The sequence below is a fragment of the Podarcis bocagei genome, assembly GCF_964188305.1.
Source record: "Podarcis bocagei genome assembly, chromosome: 2".
Classification (NCBI taxonomy): domain Eukaryota; kingdom Metazoa; phylum Chordata; class Lepidosauria; order Squamata; family Lacertidae; genus Podarcis; species Podarcis bocagei.
The window spans coordinates 64,878,466-64,899,099 of record NC_138126.1 but is presented as its reverse complement, the minus strand read 5'-3'; the positions used below and the strand labels follow the sequence as shown (position 1 = coordinate 64,899,099).

The following is a 20,634-nucleotide window of genomic DNA, read 5'->3' as shown; positions in this document are numbered from 1 at the left end:
GATCAATAAGGGCAGGAGATTATTATCAGGCAAATCTGCTGACGGCTGATTAATTTGTTTGATGCAAAGTTGCTGCGTGTTTCATATTATTTTATCGAAGTTGCAGGAAAAAGGTACATAATTTGGTTTCATTAGCAACCACTGCTATTTATCACAAGAAGATGCCCCTTTCCTTTTTAGTTGTTTGTTCAGTTCCCTCTGTGTTTTTGCCTGCACCAGCATCAAAGTCAAGAGCAAGGAAGTTTTAATTAAGTGACACTAATGAGGTCGTTGAAAATGATACTTCAGCAATTCAGCATGCTGTTAAATGTGTTTATTCTATAATGTCATCAAAGGTTATTGTTTTCCCTTGTAATAGATAAAATTCATTACCATAAGCATTGTACTTCCGAGTGTAAGAAATACAAGATGCGAGTTAGTCAGGTGTGTTTCTGTTACATGTCACTTTTAATCTGCCTCCCCAAGTGATTAGATGCTTAAACTACACTTCAAAGTACAGCATTACTTCCTTTATATATTTCTTTAAAAGCGCAAACCATTGTTAGTGCCATTTAGAATTTAGCCCCGATTCTCTATCAGCGTGCCAAGTAGGCACCCAAATTTGAAATGCATCAGTTGTAAATAAATACTATACATGTGTGTCTATTACACACACACCCTTGATTTTTGATTGCTGGTCGTCATGCAGTATTACTTCTTTTTGGACAACAACATGGTAATTTGACCTTCTATCACTACTTGTTGCATCAAGATGGGGACAAGTGAATACACAGGAGCGGGAAGAAGGAGGGAGGTGGTGGGAAGAAATGTATTCCATCATTTCTGAAGAAGTGAGCAGGAAGGGTGAAACTGTTCACCTAATGAAGCTCTTCTTAGAATTAAAAGTCAGGTGGGGGTTTCCCGAGACCCTGGTGATTTGTTACAAGAAGTGTTTACAGTATCCCTCTTAACAACAGAGGCTCCTCATTTCCCTTGCCCCCCCCCCCATTGCTTCAGAAAAGTAAGGGACTTTTCACATTCCCACCGCTAATTCTAAGTTGAAGCACCATTGGGGAAAGGTCAGAAACACTTCAAATATTAGAACTCTTCAAACTCTTGTAGAAATGTCATTGTGGATTCTATGGTGTTGCCGAGAGGTAAGGCTCTGAAACGTGTGAGCTTTAGGTTCTATACAGCTCTGGCGTATTGCTTTGTAATAAGGGTTACTTGTTGCCATTGCCAGCTGGCACGCAGGCGGAAACCCTTCCGAGGGGCAATGACCCAGCAACCACCATCCAGGCCCCTGCAACCTCAAAAATCAATTGCTGGCAGATGCCTTACATTGGGATGCCTCATAAACGTATTTGGAAACTGCAGAGGGTGCAGAATATGCTGCTGCTTGCCTCTTTGCAACGTTTTCAACCCAATTTTAAACAATCTGTACATAAAAAATGGTAATTTCAGACTCTGGAGCTGGCTATGTTCTATGATGCTGTCATTATCTTATGTCTAATATGCCTCCCTTAATGTGACATTCAATTCTTGCTTAGATTCACCACTGTACAGGTGACCAGGATGATGTGAGTCTAATGGTCCCTACCCCTTTGCTGAGCCTCACAGATACTGTAAAAACTTCCTGCTCAGTCATCCTCTAGAAATATCTTTGTAATTTAAATGTTAGGTTGACTTTCTTAACCCTAAGCCAGAACTCAATACACATGGTGGAGGGATGGTGTGAGTCACTTCTTGTGAATGCCTAATATACTAATACCCCATATACCCCATAGTTGCCTTTGACTGGACTTAACTGTGCAGGGACCCTTTACTTTTACCTTTACATATACTAATATACTAATGTGGCTTATGTGATTTCACATCCCTTCTTTTTTGAAGGGGAAATATCACAAATGGGACAGAGTGGCCAGTTCAGACTCGATATTATCTGCACAATAGTTGAGGAATACTTTCTTCACGTAAGAATTACCTCCCCATCCAGAGAGTGTTTCAGCATGTGCTTTGCTTATGTATAGCTATATGTTTCTATAGATTCACCTCTCTACTCTAGCCTTTCACACCTGAGATATATTGTTTAGGATTCACCCTATTTTCTTGACTGTAATTTGTTCTGTTTTTATTATTGCATTTTTAAATAGCTGCAACCCATCCTGGGAATTCATGATGGCGGATATGTAAAAAATAATAATCAAATAAATTAGAATAATAAGGAAAACAAACAGACAATGGCCATTTTAAAGTGAGATTTAGGGGATCACCAGCACTGGATCCCAAATTAAAAGTTATATGTTTGAAAAGCCTACTGTCTGACGAAAGAGATTCAACATCTCCATTGAGATGCAAACACAAGAATGCTGAGTGATCCATAAATCACTGTTATGTCAACACAGCCCAAAAGTCAAGAAAAGGATGAAAGTCACAGCAACAGTGCTCTTCCTCATGGGTTGGGGGGTGGAACGTGTCTGGGTCACATGCCCCCTAACCTTCTCTCTTTCTCCATTAAGCTCTGTGACATTTGTCTATCTGCATTCCATAAGCTCTGGCCCTGTTTGCCTTCGGAAAGTACTGGTAACTGGGTTTTACAGTCCCTCCCCCCTCCAATGACACAAATAATCTCAGCGCAAGATGCATTCACTTCTCAGAAGGGCTTGCTTCCTGTCTTCTGTTCTTCAAATAGGATTTTATGTTTTGTTTGTTTTACACAAGGGGAGAAAGGGGAAAGAAGAAACAAAAGAAAATGTTCCCCATGGGAAAGTTAGCCTCAAAGTATAGCATTTCTATAGCAGGATAAACCACTATCATCACTGCAGAGAACATAATTACAGACAGAAACAGAGACAAAAACACAGATGTACTGAACAAGCAGTCTTGTCACTTCAAAATCAGAAGGTCAATAGGCTGGTTTGTCTTGAAGTGTGGTGAAACAGACATTTGCCTTTTTCTCTTCAGGGATTCCTACTGAGGTTTTAATTCTAAGCACACAGCTAGGCATAATTCTAAGTGCCAAGTCACATGACCGAATTGGTGTGCTGGTGTTGTGTCCACCAGAACATTGTCTCAGGTTCAGATCTCTCCTCAGCCACAAACTTACCCTGTAGCCTCAGGTAGGCCCACTTTCTCTCAGACCTCCATTTGCAAGATGGAAATCATATACAGAGTTACTGTACAGATTGCAGAGACAGTGCATGTGAAACTCATTGAGATAAATGCTAGGCAAATCAATCCAGTTTGCATTTCCTTGGGTGAACTAAGCTAACTCTGAGCTAGCTCTTGAATGTCCTATTTCCAGCCTATTATATGAAGGTTTAAAGATTGACAGCTAGGGTGGCCAGTTATGAATTCCCATAGCAGATGATTTGCAGCATCGCCCAAAAGAAGACACCAATTTGCGCATGGGGATTTATATATATAGATGCAAATTTAGAAATAATGGCGATGATTTAAATAGAAATATATCTCACCATAGTGAGGAAAAAACAAGGTGCCTTATGTGCCTGCCTGCCTGCCTGCTCAGTCTGCTGACCAGGTGCTGTTAACTTGTTCCCAAATAAATAGGCATATACCATAATTCTAGTACCTAACAGGGTCTTACAAGTATTATTTGTGTTTGCAGCTGACAACTTTGACTTCTTAGCAAGAGTGTAACAAAAGAGGGTCACATCAAATATTACTGGAAAGCATGAAAAAAATTCCACCTGAGATCAACTTGCATTTAGACAACTTGGCACCTTAACAGTGCACTCCTATACATGCCTACACAGAATAAGCCCCATTGAGTTCTATGGAACTTAGTCCCAGGCATGTGTTGATAGGATTGCAACTTTAGGCAAACTAGATTGTAACCCAACCACATACCTGGGATACTGGCGTGCTACTGGCAAGTTGCCAGAACTGGAAGTCTGCTTTGGCAGGCTCAGACATGGACTTGGGAGAAAATCTTTCAATCACTTCCATGCCTGCGCTATAAATTGGGGGTCCAGCCTGGGCACTAGCCAGTGTCTTACTTGCCTACCAAACCATCTATCCTGAACCTTGCTGTATTACCTTTCATATGTATTGGCATTAGTTGCTGATCAACAGGCATAGGAAGGAATTTTACCATTTTCCAAGGTGAAATAGGACATATAATTTAGCTATTATGGCTGATTTTATCTATATATTAGCAATAAATGTTGTATATTGTTCTTATGTACACCACTTGGAGATTTTTAAAAAGCGGTTTATAAATTCTTCTAAGCAGTGCTTTTTTCTGGGGCTACGCAGGGGTACACATACCCCTAAACATTTTGTTAATCTAAGTTTGTCCTCATTGCAGGGCAGTATTTAAATATGAGTAGGAAAATGAATGCACCCCTAAACATTTTTTAAGAAAAATAGTACTGCTTCTAAGTAAAAAAACAAAAACAAATCAGTGGTTGCATGATGGTTCTGCTCTGGCTTCTTCCATTTTGTCACAACTTATCTTGGCTGGTGCTGGGACAATGGGCATGATCCATTGTCAGGGATGGAGGAGTGGGCTCTCTCCTTTCGTTCTGGCCTTAGGATGCATGGGCTCATGGTCCAAGCCACCTTGGAGAGTTGGCAGGCCGGCCATAACCCCAGGTTGACAGAGGTGGATATAGTAGCAGTGCACACCACAGTGGCCCGAAGCTCGCCTTGTGCAGTCAGAAACTGGATCCCTGCCACTGCCATTCCAAACTGCAGTGTGAGCTCTACCCACTGAAGCTGTGGCATTTTTAGCTCATGCGCTGCCTTTGCAGTTCTTGCACTCCTGTTTTGCTCTGCTCCTTGCTGGGGCCACAATTCAGGCTCGCCCATGCGTAAGATCTGGGTGAGTAGAATAGGGACAGCATGGCTCAAAACTTTTAAGTCAACAAATTGAATTAATCAGGCTCAACCTAATTTGGAACTATAGATTAAAGCCAGCAGATTAGCAAACACCAATGTAGTCAAGTAGCGGGGTGTGTCTTGATCCTTAGACAGCTAGCAGTGTGAATCATTGTGAACTGTGTGTGCACACTCATCTGTGTGTGCACGAATGCACATTCACCCATAAGAAGCACACAGAGATCACATGACTGGAAGAGAGGCTCATTCCCTGCTTCCTGGCCAAATTGCCCTTTTAAAATGTGGGGGGGGGGTTGGGGGGGTTATTGGGTTGTTGTTTTTTTTATTTTGATTATATATTTTGTGGTTTTAGATTTTGATTTTGTTCTGTGAACCACCCTGAGACCTCCAGGTATAGGGCGGTATATAAATAATAATAATAATAATAATAATAATAATAATAATAATAATAATAATAATAGGATTACTAGTGAGAAGTAGCAAAAAAACAAATGGAAAAAGTGGTGATTAATTGCAAATGCCTTGTTACCGAGCACTTCCTCACACAGTGCCACAGAAGCAGCTGCTGAACAGACTAGCAGTAGGAAGTTGCAAGGAGGGGGGGGAAAGGAGGGGGAAGATACTGAAAGACTCTTAAAAAAATAGTTTTTCTGCCATAGATCATCATTTTTAATGATAAGGTATCTTCCTACCATGAGCGAGTGCAGCTTTTAAAAGGGAAGAAGCATTGTAATATTTGATGCCTGCCACCTCCCCTTCCTCAACACAACAACCACACTAGCAGCTAGTGCCTTTTCAAAGCCCAGCATTGTTCTGTTCAATTCATTCTTGGCCTATTGTTGGCCACTCTCCTTTGACTGACATGTGACATTCTTGTCTTCATGGATGGGGAAGCAAAGCTCTTGATGGTTATTGACATAAGAAAATGTCATGTCTGAATATGTTTTAGTAGGACCTTTCTCTCTTGGTTCCACCTTCTTCCCCCTCCCCTCCTGTCACACAGTTTGCTACATTTAATGCCATGAAAGTCCTAAAAAAAGAAAAAAGGACTCATCATCTAAACCCTTAATTATTCTCAAGGGTTTTCAAGTGGTACTTAATTGCCAGACAACATTGAAAATCACATTTGCAGCAAGTCTCTCTTGCAAGGCAGAACACACCACACCGGCCTTTCTGTACATGAGGGTGGCTGAAAGTACAACATGTCTTTGTGGCTCAAAATATAACACTACAGGTCCCTAGTCAACGATGGTGAAGGCAGCGCTGGTAAGAAGCTAAAGACAAAGGGCTAAAATAGAGTGGCGATCAATTCCTGAAGGTTTCTACTTTAAAACATCCCAAGTTGTGGTCCTGGCTATGTGGGAAATTGGTCTTGCACAACCTCTGACCATGCAGTGTGATGATGCAGTAATTGCAGGGTGTGCTAAGGCAGTCTATGGAACTAGTGTGGATGCTTCAAAGCTACAACTGCACAAGAAGCAGCGATATTTTAATAGCAATGGTTTCTGGCCAACTGCATTCTCCATTCTGCTCAGAGCAGACTCACTGAAACGGATGGAGCTAACGTCATATTTCCAGTGTGTCTACTCTGAGTAGCACTGGATGCAAGCCAATTCACCTAATGAGTTCTGTCAGCAGAAGACCTGTGCAAGGATTTCTGATTGTGCAGTGAGGCTTTCCACATCTTCCCCCTACAACCCCTGAAATTAGCTTACAGGGGTGGGAGAAAACCCAAAACAGCACAAGGGGTGGGGGGAAGAGGGAATATTGTTCCATTTGACAAGCTGAAATGCTTGGGAATTCAACATTGAATTCCTCCTTTGTGGACACCTGTATCGGGCACAACCTGGACAAAAATCACGTGCCACGTTGACTGGTTTTAGAAGAGGTAGCTTTTATTTTCAGTCCATTTTACCCCCCCCCCCCTTTTTGGCCTCAGGTATTGTGGAATTCAAAAGCTATAATATCATTAAAAATAAACGCAATGGGTTTCTTTTCCCTGTGAGGAAACACCTTCATGACAGCAGATGGCAATTTGCTAAAGGCTTAGCATAGACGACTACCACTTTCCAAGGGTCCTCCGACTGTCACTTAAAACAGTGCAGCAGCCACTGAACACTCTGTGGGGAGGGAAGGAGGAGAAAAGTGGAAAAGCTGAAGTCATCACGTGGTCCTGGACAGCAGCACTCAGGAGGATTTTCTGTACATAAACTTCTGATGCAGTGAGACTTTGGAATGACACAATCACAACCACCTTTCACTCATTCCACCCCAAGTTTTTCGAGGAGTGGGGGGTGGATGTAGAATTAAAAGTCCTCCCCAGACACAGAAATAGCTTTTACGGCACTGGTTTTCACACATAAAACAAGGGGTTACGTAGCTGGTGGTGCGAAAGCTCAAATAGGTCTCATCTGGAATGCACTGGGAGTGGTTTAATTTAATTTAGTAATTGGCATTGGTCAATTTCTGTGCTTGCATGAATGATTATCATCAACTCAGCAGATGTGACACAGATTCAGTACCTCTCCTTGGGTTTTACCAAAGGGCACTGAAAGTCAGGGATTCTGAAAGCTTTGACGGTTTAGGACTAGGATTGGTTTGAGGAAGGGCTGGAGTAACAGAGCATCTTTTTTGCATTAAGAAGGTTCCTGGTTCAATTCCTGAACCCCTGAGGAGCTACTTCCAATGTAGACAACACTGAGATAGATGGACCAAAAGTCTGACTTGCCATAAAGCAGCTTCCTATGTTCCTGTGGTGCAGCACATAAGTCAAGAAGAGATCAAGGCCAAGTTTGCAGGAGATGGATGGACTGGGGTTTAGTCTCATTGTTCTACCTAGTGTACCATGCTGTAGCTTGGCACACTCATAAAGCCAGTTCAAGTGGCACATACTGGCAGTAAGCCAGCACATACAAGACAACAGATTTCTCACTTGCACCTGTTGCACAACAAAGAAAGCAGTTCAACCTGTGACAATCAGAAGGCACCTGGAACTCACACAGCACTTCCAAGGCTAATGTTTTATCACATGGCTCTGTTCTCCCCTCAGTCCAGGTGAATGGCACACCTCTTTAACTGCTTCAGAAGGAATCTATAGACTACTACATCCTCTACTGTAAGAGATACTGTCACTGCCGATATTTTGCATTTGTCCATTTCTTGGTGCAAAATTTCGCTCTGTTTCTAGCCCTCTAGATAGGTTTTTATAAAGAATAAAACTGCAAACTTTGTTGGGAACACATGTGGCGCTTTAGAGCTACTTTGTAGAATCCTTGGTGTTGCCAAGATGGTAGCATCAACAGGTTTGCCTACTTTCAGTTTTTAATATACTGAAAGGAGACAGAGCCATGGCAGCTGGCATCAAAGGCAGAACCTAGAGTCTAGAAGCTTTTCAACCCCAAAATGATGTTCTAAATGACACAGGAGAGGTGCTCTTTACTAGCTGGACCAGTAAATTACAATTAAATAACAGACCGGCCACCCTAAGTGGCATTGAGACTGATGTTGCCTTCTTTGGGATCACTTTATTTGCAGTTCCTGAAAATGTATGAAATGCAAGACAGCTACGTATCTTTTTTGACAATACAAAAAAAGTGCAATTTGCTAGCTCAGTGAGAATGCAGCCAAAACAACTCTGCCTTTGCCAGCCAACCGTATTTAGGAACGGTACCTTGAAGACCCGGCACTGAAGATTCCTTAAACAGCAAAGCACTTTTGGGATTCCACTATGCGGTACACCAACCACAGTGAACAATACTAAATAGATTTCACCTAAAAACACTGTTCAGAATTCTTTATTGACATCAGTGAGACTTCTCCCCAGGAACAAGCTTGAGGACAGTCTCCTAATCCCTATCATTTCTCTTCAGCTGTAAATATCTTCCCATGGCCCCCAGATTACTCCTCTGTGTTTGGCGAAAAACTGAAATGTCCTTGGTAACTGCCTTAGGAGCGGGATTGTGTGCATTTATCTGTATTGTAAAGCATCTGTCTCCCGCAGTAAACAAATTGCCACTAATATAATTATTACTATTATTGTTTCCTATAGCACTGAAATATAATTTTGGAACAATTCAGTCCCCCTCAGTGCACAATTACAATTAAGCAGAAGTCAGTGATATTCCAAAGCTGTCATTTGACTCATTATTTCTTGGAACTGGCCATAGTTAACATCACCATATTTAAAATGGGTTGAAATATACACTCTGCCTGAAATATACACTCTGCCAGTTATCACACCCATTAGCTAAAGGCCAAAGAATGCAAATTAAATGGAAACAACAACAGCCGCAGCCACAGTAACACAGCTTGGGAATATTGTGTTTTGGAATAATAGGGGGGTATTTGTTTTGTTTTGTTTTTTTGCTCTATCTATTGTCAGCCAGTTTCCTGAAAGACCATTTATATGTTTTATATACATACCATCAGCCTGATATCTTCGACACTCTTTACATCTTGTGTAATACACTTAAGAAGCCAGTGCTTCTTAGACATTGGAACTGGACATTTATTTCAAGCTAGCTCCGAAAACTATATCTGCATCTACCTATGTTTGAATGCAGACCATATGTTGAACCAGGGAGCCATCTGGCAACCCCTCCCACTAGCATCTGCAAATGTGGATCTGTGCTTCACAGTGTGGGCTTTCAGGGCTGGGCTTTGATTTGTTGCCCTTTGTGCTCGGCACTGCATTATTAGCGTAAAAGTGAAAGTGAGATGCTGCAAGAAAATAAAACTGAAAACCAGCCTTCATCCCAGAGAGTTAGCAGAGTGATTAACAGGCTGGATGTGAGAATGAGGCCCCGGGTGCAGTTGGAGGATAGATGTACATATGCCCTCTCTTGCTCCCATAGTGAGCCTTGCATAATTTTCATTCATTTGTTTTGATCAGACCTGTCAGTGTAGCATATCCTCCCAGCTTACACATTCAACTACTTCTCCGTTAGGCTTTCTAGTACATCCAGAGGTTCAACACTGGACAAATGGTAATATCTGAATGGTGTAATTTCAAAAGTTGAAAGAAAAAGAGTGCTGATCTATGCTATCTGCTCGCAAAGTATAGTTTTTGGCAGAAGAGGGCAGATTTTTTTCAATATAAATTAATCCAATGGAGGACATCATCACACCAGACCCTGCATAAGTCACTTGGTCAGAGCAATTCTAACAGCTTCACAGTGGAGATCTAAACTCTCAGTATTATTATTATTATTATTATTATTATTATTATTATTATTTTAAAAAATGTATACATATCAGAGGATATTGGAATCATAAGACAGGCCGATCTACATTGACAGGCCAGTTGTACTGATGGTATGAGCCGGTAGGTCTACAGTGGTCCTAACATAAGAAGAGTTATTCTGGGTCAAAAGTACATCTCGTTCAGCATCCTGTTTTCTCCCAGTGGCCAACCTGATGCCTCTAGGAAGCCTAAAAGAAGGATATGGCTGCTATAGGACATTCTCACTTGTGTTCCTCAAGGCATGTTGTAATATATCATCATGACTGGCGCCCATTGACACTCGTCTCCTCCATTAATTTGTATAATCTCCTTTTAAAGCCATCCAAGTTGGAAGCCATCTAGACATCTTCTGGCAGCAAATTCCATTCATGGATGACCATGAATTCTAGTATTATGAGAGAGGGAGAAAATGTCTATCCACTTTATCTACACTGTGCATAATTTTATGTACCTTTATCCTGCTCAAGCCCCACCCCCATACTGCATTACTATAAGCAAAAAAGCTCCAAACTTTGCAACCTCATAGAGGAGTTGCTCCAGTCCCTTGTTTATTAATACTTGGGGGCATTAATAAGGTACTGGTTTTTGTGGCCATGTCTTTTGTGCTAGCCATCTGTGTCCATCCTGTGGTTTTGAGGGGATACAGCAATGTTTATATGGAAGGTGCTAAATAGCACTCCCACAGGAACATGTCAGCTACAAAACAGGCTTTTCTCACAGAACAAGCACAAACTCTTGTCTATTGAGGGGATACTAGATTTCAGAGTTCTTACATAACAGCCCTTGTTCTTCTGGCATAATTCAGCTGATTGCAGTCAGAAACCTGGATCCCTGTATTGGCCCAATCGCTCAATAACCAAGGAAATAAGCTTCGCCTCTAGTGTAAAGTGAAGATTTACAAAGTTTCCTGGGAAGGGGGATTGGTTGTTAAACCACTCTGGAAACTGCAGCTTTGTGAGGGGAATAAAGCTTTTAATGTAAAAGGGAAGCTTTTAATGTTTGATGTATTATAGTATTTTAATATTTTTTTGGAAGCCACCCAGAGTGGCTGGGGAAGCCCAGCCAGATGGGTGGGGTATAAATAAATTATTATTATTATTATTATTATTATTATTATTATTATTATTCAGCACTTTAAACAATCTGTGGTTTCCAGGATCCTTGTGAGAGAAGCCATACATGTTTCCCTCATGGGAAGTGGTGTGATTCTGTTTTTAATGTCTAGTGCACATGGGGCCTGCGTCTAACTGAGATGAACCTTGCTTGGACCAAGTTCAGCAGGGTGCTCAGACATAGACATCTGAAAGCATCCTCTGACCGGCAAGCTATTTGTGTGATTACATTTCTAGCCATGGGCATAGCTGGGGGGGGGAGGGAGGGGCAGCTCCCCCCTCCAAAAACCCAATACAATTCAATTAAAATACATAGCAAACTGAGGTTCTGCCCCCCCTAACAAAAGGCCTGCCCCCCTAACAAAAGGTCTGCTCTCCCCCCCCCCCAAAAAAAATTCCATGTTTCTAGCACCCTCTTAGCCTATGCAATTACTTTATCCTAGTCCTGTCGCTGTTTGGTATGACTGCTGCTGTACTGTAACCACCTCTGTCTACCCTAGCCAAAGAGAACAAGCGGCTCTAAAAATTAACTACAGGAGAATGCTGTCGTTCAAGGCTCGGTTATTTACAAAGTCCGAGATATCTGATTCTACCATTTCCTCCACGTATCCCATGCCACTGTAACCCTTGGGATATTAGTTCTCCCCTTTGTCCAAATGCCTGATTATCTGAATATTTTGGATGTCTCCCAAGCCATTTGGCCCAAAGAAAGTGGACTGTAGTGTATCATATAACTCCGTCCTTGGTAAAAACTCAAAAACAAAAGCATTTACTAATGAGTTCTCTCAAAGCAGAACAATCCCTAATCCAGATCTAAGAAGAGCCAGCTATTTCCAAAGTCAAATGCCCAAACACAAGGGACAGGCAGAAATTTGTGACCAACGCAGTAGAAAGGGCCGGGCAGCCTACCATTAAAAGCTGCAGACTTCCCAGTTCTAATTGATTTGAAAGGGTGTTGCTAGCGTGCAGGCTTGGCTTTTATCAGCTGGGAGGAGGGAATCAATCTGCTGCACTGTTTAGAAGCGTATGAGATCTTCATCCTCAAAGTCCAGGGTGGCTTTGGCATAATAAAGAGCCTATCTCTTCATCATGGTAATGCTCGCAACCCAGCAATATGAGCTCATAGCAGCAGGCCTCGGCACTCAGAATTCCTCCGTTTAAAAGGTGTCACCGATTAAACTATCGCATTTCAAAGGGCTCCCATACAGTAAATAGGAAAGAAAAGGAAGAAAGGGAGCTGTGGCCTTTTGTTAGTCAAAAAGCTATGGAAAGTGATAATTAACCCATTTTTTTTTTTGTATTGAGAAATCATTTGGACAAAAGTCAAGGCATTGCCACCCTGTCAATTGTGAAGTCTAGATAAGGACATTATATCCTGCGGAACAAAGAGTGACTGAAGAGGCTGAATGGAAACTAGGCCACTCTACTACTACTACTTTTCCTAACCCCTCTGAAAAGAGACTTTTTCCCCTCCCTCCCCCACCCCCCAAAAAACCCCAGCGGTGGCAGAGGATGGAATGCTCCCTCCTTCCATATATATAGATAAGATAGATATAGATATAAAAAACATTGACTATGGTGCATGTTTTTGCATTCTGTTAAATATTCAGAGATACCATGCAATTAGCATGTCATTAATGAATAATTAATTGCAGCTAAAGCAGCCTTCAGATTTTTGCAGCTAAATTATTTAAACAGCAAATATAACAATAGAAAGCATATCCCCACCCCCTCCTGCATATTCCCACCCACCCCCTTTGAGCAATGTGCAAGTCAAAAGCATATGTTGTTAGTGTGTGTGTGTGTGTGTGTGTGTGTAGGTAGGTAGGTAGGTATATACCTAAGGGTGGGTTCACAATTTTCCCCCTTGATCCAAGTTGTTTCAGCCTTCAATGCACTTCCCACCCTCGCCAACTTTCACTGAAGAAAAAAGAATGCATTATTTTTAGAATGAATGAGTTCTTTTTTATATAAGCATCCAGAAAAACTAAAAGGCAGTTTGAGCAGCACAGATTCCAGCAAAAAAACTTTTAAAAGATAAACATATTTATTGCTCTGTGGGACAATGTTAAGATCTAATAATTCTTATTATTCTTCCTTTGATACAGTTTGACTGTTAAAATGTTCACTGGGTCTATTGACAGCTATTTGGCCATTACAAACTACCACCATTAAATAGGAAGTAATTTCTTGCCACTTGCTGATATACATCACCAGTAAGACGTTGGTTTATATTTATAAGCTGCACATCTGTGGATCAGTTGGCTTATCCATCTGTTAGCTGCACCAGTAAACAGTAAGTCAATGTGCAGCTCCCTCATCCACCCCATCTATCATGAATGCTTCCTTGAACTGTATATTTACGTGTAACAAAGCTCTACTTAAGCAAGTAAGTACGTCTTGGGAATGGGCACAATGCAACCCTGACTTTTATGCTGTGGCTCAGTGCTCAAACATTATTTTGCCTTCTTTGATTCTGGCTTACAGTCCAGTTGGATCATCTCCTGGGGCAAAGCCTATTGACATGAATAGGACCTGTACAAAAAAAAACCCTTCATGAGTATCTCTTGAAAGAACTGCTGCTTTTTCAGTGGAACTTTTACAGAAGTTCCCAGTGGCTCAGATATTTTAAAGAGAGAAAATACCCCTCCCTGGGGACTTACAAGTAATTGTTGTGCATTGCTATCCACTTACTTTAATCAGTACTGGCAATGAGATATTGTTCACCATTGCACCTGAATCATTTATTTATTTTATGTATTAAATCTGTATACTGCCCTTCATCCGCAGATCTCAAGGCAGTTCACAACATAATGTTGGACAAATGTTGTGAGGATGCAGGACACACTACATAACACCCCCACCCCACCTGTTATCTGAGGCGGTCATCTCATTCATCTCAATGATAGGGCCGGCCCTGCATGGCAAGACTTTTCAAGTCTGAGCAGCCAAAATTGGAATTGCAGCTCAAATCCCGACAGCTCTTTGCTGGGTTGGTTTTCCGAAGAGCTTAGCATGCTGGTGAAATGGAAGATGAGAAGTTTGGGAAATTCGACCCACAGCCTATAGTGCAAAGCCTTGAGCCTTCACCAGAACTGCCAACGAACACCACCAAAGAAAATGTGAAAGCCCTCCTGAAGTTAATAGAAGCTATGTAAGAGCATAGTACTGCTCTCACGAAACTGCCATTTGTTTCAATGGGGCTTGTATATGAGGGATTTTTCCAGTGTAAACGGTGCTACAGATATAAATAGTCCAGGAAGCAGGCCAATTACACTGCAAATCAAATTCAGTCTCCCAGTGGGCGCAGAAGAATACATTGGCCCAGTTCAGATTATCATCTTAACTGTGGTTCAAGGTTTTGGGGTGGTTTTTTGTGGGGGGGTTTTAAGAGTGAGCTACGGCAAGTCTTTGGGTTATATGCTCCACTTCCTTCCATGCAAAAGAATAAAAGAGCGGCATCTTCTATTTTCATCTTAGAACAAACCACAGTTGTGTGTGACAATAGTGTCATTATATAGTTGAGTCACTAGGTGGCATTGCACTTGGTTATATCTGCATGGATCAGAAGTTTCCTATATCTGCCCTATTTGAAGAGAAGTAGGATGAGCCAGTATGGTGGTGTGCTGCTGCACCACAGCCTGCCTGACAGCATCACTGCTGCTGCTTACTGGGACAGTGTGGAGGTGGGCCAGGGCAGTGGTGAGGTTAGGGCTGTGCTGGTAGACCAGTGGAGCCATTTACCCCCTAATCGTAAAGAGAGGTGATACCGTTCTTGGGTAGCTGATGTGTTCTATAAGCCCTCCATGGCATGGGTAGCCTAGTCAGGGAACTGCTAGCTGCTCATGTCAACAAACCAGAATCAAGCTGTAGTTTCAGCTTTTTTAAACAACAACAACAACTAGCTTGGGTTAGTACATACTACAGTTTCTCAGGTTGATATGTAACATGGAACTGTGGTTTGTTTTATAGTAAAAACAAGAAGCCTTTACTTCTCTCACATGCAAACCAGCAGAGGAAAAAGAGTGCGAACGTCCAAGGCTCACTACAGCTCATTCCCTATTATATTGTAAACCATCCCTTGCCAATGTGGCCCTCCAGATGGTTTGGACTACAAATCCCATAAGCCATGCTAGCAACAGCTATGCTGATCTGAACAATGATTTATGTTATTTGAACCAAGTCAGTATTCAGAATCATGTATTGGGCAGGCCCCAAACACTTGGTTCTCAAAAGTCAACAGTTGTCAAAAGCTTTTAACAAAATGTGGTCTATTTTAATAAATAGGTTAAAGTTTTCTACAGTTTTCTTTACTGCCATCTTGTAGGAATTTGATCTATCACATATGCTATTACAGGATATGATCAACAGTGAATGTAGTCTATAAATATTTTAATTAATAAATGAAATGAAATAAGAAGGCACACTCTTTTTCTCTCTCTATTTTGGTGTCCAGAATGCTAACAGAGTTTCAATGAGTCATAAAAGTACCCCTCTTGCTTACAGTATCACCCTTTATTCAGGAAACATTACACCTTTTTTGCATAATAGGGGATTTTGAACCATTTTTTCAAGTTGTTAATGTACTCTTGTGTAAAATATGATGCTCAACTTCATAATGCATTTTGTTATGCCATTTATGTTCTCTGAGGAACTGAAAGTAGAACTTATCTCTCTGTTTATTGTGCTGAGGCAAATGGTAACATTTTCCACTTGATTAAGCATCATTTTCTCCATTTCTCCAGGCATTTTAAGCCCTGCTTACTGCCTGACATTCGGTAAATGTTTCTATCAATGCATCCTTGATCCTGGGGTCTGCAGCCCTCCGTATCTAAAACAAAATCAAGTTGCGTTTTAAGTAAAAGAATGAATCTCAAGAAACATAAATTTGGTCACTTTGGAAAAGAGTTTCTGGCAAAGGTGTTCATGTGTCTTATTCAGAACAGAACAGTGTATTTCTAGAATCTCAAATAAAGGGCCCGAAAACACAACCCAGTGTTAGCTTCTATTCAGTAACTCTATTGGCCATTCCTAGAAACTAGTTATAGCCACACCTATTTGCACAGACTGTTCCAAATAGTTGCCAGGAATTTTCAGAACATCATATCTTGCAAACTAGCTGCTTCCAAGTTCAGCATCTGTTATTTTTCTAAAAGATAGTTTGGCAATTCCTCCACTTTCTCAAGTATTTCTAAAGAAAATTCCAGCATGGCGCACCATTTTTTCTTCAGAAAAGGAGATCCCACTAGGATAGCCATTTCCCCAGGCCTCTATGAAGTCATTAACCTATTTTACTAACAGAAAATCAAAGCCAAAAGAACATGACAGTTCATGGTTGAGCAGCACCTCCAACAAGTCCCAGTCCAACAGTCCATTCATTAGAAACCATTCTCAACACATTGGCCAATTACCCAAGATTATCTAGAGACACAAGTTTGGCGGACCCTTCTAATGACTTTTTGACCTTCTCTGGCAATTTTGCTACATATGCTTTTACCACTATTATCGAACTGCTTGGATGGTTGATCTTTTGCAACTAAATTTTGACAGACATGACTATGGTGGTGCATGACAGATGCAATGTGGTGGTTAGAGAAGTTAGAATAATATAGAATCATAGAATTGTAGAATTGGAAAGGACCTCAAGGGTCAACTAGTCCAGCCTCCTGCAATGCAGGAATCACAGTGATCTCTCCACAGTCTTCTTTAGAATAAACTGAATGTTGCAAATGTTAAATAGTGGTTTAATTACTACTGTGGCAACCCTGACTGACAGCTGATATCTAAAGTGAGGCTCATATCAACAACAGTGTAGAGTTCATTCTGACGGCTACTGCAGGTTTCCTATCTAGGAGTTCATTTTTGTGATGGCAGAGCCCAATTCAAGAATTGACATCATACATAGGCTTGCCATACAACAGAAAAATTTCTGATACGTCCTGGTTTTGGAGTGTAAAAATAGCGCCGGGGGAATTGGCAAAATGTCAGGGGGAACCCGGGTGCATGGCAACGCGATGGGAAAAGCAGCGGAAACAGCTCAAAAAGCTTAAAATCACTATTTTGGGGGTAGGTTTCCCCAGAAAAGCTCGACAATATTGGTGGAAATTTTACTTTTTGAAATATGTCAACCCTAATCATATAGAACACTGTTCAGAACTGGAGAGAGAGAAAGAGAAAACTAGCCAGTGCCTAACTCTGAGCAGCTCAAATATAGAAAAACAAACTATATTGGGGAAGGAAAAGGCAACCCCTGCCAAGGGGAGACAAACAAGCTCCTCGCAGATCTCTACTAAATTCACTAGATTTTAAGAAAGAATGTACAGTATCTCTTTCCCATTGCTCTCATAGAAACAACAATGCCCTTTTTCAATCAAGAAGGTATTTTTGAGAAGTAGCTACAAGAACTGGAATCAGAGGATCATATGAACAGGATTGTGCAGGATTTCATGTGTGTGTGTGTGACACACACACATGCACACAGGGCTTTATTCCACCACACTGTATTGCAGAGAAAGGAAGACAGGCATCTGTCAGAAAACATCTCCCCACTGTATTGTGATTGATATCTGACAGAGCTCAGTGGGGTCCTAACTTAGATGAATTTAAATGACAAGACTTCCTTTATCAGCAATGGTGCTCCTGTTACAATAGAACAGCATGATTACTTCATAGAAAGAAGTAAAGGGAGAAAGAAATGAAGAAGAATCAAAGTTTGCCTCCTGAGCCCTGGTGGTATCACTGACCTGTCACTAGGTTGTGACCTCCCCTTGTTAATCCATGCAAATCAAATGGCTCCAATTTGTGCGGCTGATTGGCTCGCCTACGTCTTTTACCACAAGCATCACAAGCCTCTGAAACTTACTCCGCATTGCAATAATTGCATTTGAAAAAAATGACATGCATTCTGCCTTCCTCCATGCTATGTTACGGGCACTATATTCCCTTGCATCAGTTCATGATTAGTGTCAGAGATGGTTTCTGCATACACTACAATTACCACAACATCTTTCATCCTCCTCGTCCTTCTTTCCGCTTCCAAAAGCATCCCTGATCCTATGTCAAAATCTGGGCTTGACTGCCATCACAGCTTCACTAATAGTGGCCCAACTGCTTTTATGGCACGAAAAGTCCTTGTTATTCACAGTAACAAGCACCGACTCCAACTGAGAGATATTATGTCAAACTCCAAGGCCAGTTACAAAACTTTCCCCATTCACAAAACTTGACAGACTCTGTACGCCAAAGGAGGGCATTTTCACACAAGATGTTTTTTCTTTTCTCTCTCTCTCCCTCTTTTTAAAAACTTGCCTTCCACATCCCACAAAGGGCCATAGAAGCTATTTTGTCCAGGTTTGCTTAAACAAAAAAAAGTGCTTTGAATTGTGTCCCAATCAAGGATTCGCCTGCCTTTCTTTAACTCTCGAGCAAGTAAAACATCATTCAGTCTGTGCCTTTTTACTATTGCCCTGACTTTTCACACAGCAGCTTTAAAAAAAGGAAAGGTAGGGAACAAAATTAATGCACGCATGTTCAAAATGGTTAAAGAAGGAACCTCTTACCAAACAAACCTATGCAATACAAACCTGCGAGTATGCCCCATTGAGTTCAATGGCATATACTCCTAGCTATTGTTCAATGGCATTTATCCCCAGGTAAGCATTCAACAAGATTACATCCTCTGTTTCATATTATTTTACAGCATGCCTACAGCTGTGGTTTGCAACAAATCGATGTGTGCCTTGCAACTTTGCTGCTTTTGCAGTGGGCTTAGCCAGCTTTCCAAGCAAATGCTGAAGGTTGCCAGTAGTGACAGATTTGAACCAATGTTGATGGTAGTAGAGGAGCTAGTGGAAGTGATTTGATAAGCCTGAAACAGATTGAGGGGCGGTGTCGTTCCAAACATGTAAACAACAGTGTCAACAATGCAGCCTATCAGTAAATGCAGCCTGCTTCTCAACCATCCATCTAATACACACTCTTTGCAGAAACAAATCAACAGCAAAAATCCTCACCATAATATTGACAAAGGGAAATGTAGGTTGCTGGTAGTGTGGTTGTTGTTTTTTAAAACTTCTACAAATAAAAAACCTGCTGTGAAGTAGTGATTTGCTAAAGGGAATTCAAGGCCAAATGGGGCCAAACCTGATTCTCTCTCTCTCTCTCTCTCTCTCTCTCTCTCTCTCTCTCTCTCTCTCTCACACACACACACACACACACACACACACACACACACGGGTGCTGCCCAATGATTTTTAAAAAAAACAAAATGCAAACCCCCAAACCAGAAGAACCTTTTTAATCTGCCCGGCAGAAAATGCAGATACAGTGGTGAATCCATCGTTGTGTTTGCCCAGTCCCTTGTTAGGATTACTTTGCTGAACTGCAATCAGATATGCATAAGCACTGCACTTGTGAGTATAGCAAAAGGAAGAGCAAGAAAAAAAACCTATATAAATTGTAAGTCTTTATAAACTATAATAAGACAAATACAAACAATTGCGTGTGCGCACATACACAAACCAGAGACCCAACTCCAAACCTGGATAGTTTAAACATGAAATCTAAAAGGTGTTAGAGACAAGCAATAAATCGCATTGGACAAAAGGAAAAGAAAGTGAAACAAAACCAGGGTCTCTAAGTCAGGCCCTCAGTATAGCACAACACAGAAGCATGTTGTGGTTTGACCTGTGAAGTCCACACTCAGAATCCAGATCTCATGGGTTCATTTGGCCATGGAACTCACTTGGGCAAAATGGCCAGCTCACAGCACCTCTGAAATGAGAATATTAAATGATCCACTACCACTGTTACTAGTGAGGAAAACCTCTGTGCACATATGCAGTCTGATCCTCTCACCTGCTGCCTTTAGCAGTTACAGAACAAGCAAAGATATGCCCCACAGCAGCTAAAACAGCATCTTCCTTCTAAAAACTGACCCATCTCCCTCTTCAGTGCAATACCTCAGCGCGGGAACAGTGCTTCCATGGAGAACCTCTGGAAGTGGCAGGGAACATCACCACTTCTCCATCCCCAGAAAGAGCTTCCCACTTTGAGAAAGACCACAGCAGGGAGATGAGACAATGGACACCTGTGGGGCATGAGTCTATGTCATGCTGTAGGGTGGGGAACCTGTGGCTTTTCTGATGTTATTGGGCTTTTTCTGATGTTATTCATCATTAACCATACAAGCTGGGGCTGATGAGAATTGGAGTCCAACAATGTCTGGAGGGCCACAGGTTCTCCATCTCTGTTCTAGACCATTGGTGGAAAATCTGCTTGAGTTCTTTATCATTTTGAAATGATAAACAAAATTATTATATGCAGTAGCAGCAAGGACATCTATATAATCAGAACAAATTGAAAGTGGCCAATCCTCGTTGTGAAAATTCTACTTTTAGTCTGACACCCAACTTCAAGCCTTTCCTCCTGTCATCACAC

The 20,634-nt window shown here is 41.4% G+C and overlaps 2 protein-coding genes across 9 annotated transcripts in view; both read right to left on the bottom strand.

The window, feature by feature from the left end:
- The window catches only part of EBF1 (EBF transcription factor 1), a 369,352-nt gene that overhangs the window by 205,805 nt on the left and 142,913 nt on the right, over positions 1-20,634 (bottom strand). The gene's annotated exons all lie outside the window — the stretch shown is intronic.
- LOC308582131 (ovomucoid-like) overlaps positions 12,246-20,634 on the bottom strand; it is a 331,104-nt gene continuing 322,715 nt past the window's right edge. Inside the window, exon 5 of the transcript XR_014005505.1 lies at positions 12,246-12,258. The gene's annotated coding sequence lies outside the window, so the exon portion shown is untranslated. The remainder of the gene's footprint in view (positions 12,259-20,634) is intronic.